This window comes from Meleagris gallopavo, chromosome 5 (genome assembly GCF_000146605.3).
Source record: "Meleagris gallopavo isolate NT-WF06-2002-E0010 breed Aviagen turkey brand Nicholas breeding stock chromosome 5, Turkey_5.1, whole genome shotgun sequence".
Classification (NCBI taxonomy): domain Eukaryota; kingdom Metazoa; phylum Chordata; class Aves; order Galliformes; family Phasianidae; genus Meleagris; species Meleagris gallopavo.
The window spans coordinates 1,117,565-1,118,159 of NC_015015.2; positions in this window are offsets into that span (position 1 = coordinate 1,117,565).

Genomic DNA, 595 nt, shown 5'->3' on the forward strand with positions numbered 1-595 from the left:
TCACGGGCTGCCCCGGACTGCTCGGCCGTTGGAAGTGCATTAGGGAAGGGCTTTGTGGGTCCCGAGGTGTGGGATCCTAAGCCTCCCCTCTCTCGCTCTGTAATCAAACCCGCGTCGCGCTGGCGAGCGGAGCTCGGCTGCTGCTCGTCCCAGATATTTAAAGAGCCGCTCCGCTCGGCCTTATCCCGCCGGTGCGGTGCTCGTTCCGAACGGAGCGGTCCCAAAGTTTGGTTACCGGCTCGGAGAGCCCCGTGTAACTCTGCGCGCTGCGGGTCTCACCCGCTGTCAGCACAGATCCGAACAGGCACGCGGTGTCCCGGAGGCAAACGCAGCGTAGTCGGAGCCGTCAGGGCTGGTGTATCTCTTCGCTCTCAGACCGGACTGGACAAGGGGACTTTAAGCATTTTTCTGGGTATTAAAAAAGGTCTTCGCAGCCCGGACATTAATCCGAGGAGACGATACGGGGTGTGTAGAGCTGTGCTCAGCGCCCGATGGAGTGCGGCGAGAGGGGACCGCTGTGCGGCACAGAGAGAGAGCTCGGGGGGGAGAGAAGCGTGGAGAGAGGGACGTTACATTAATTAGGGGCAGCAATTAA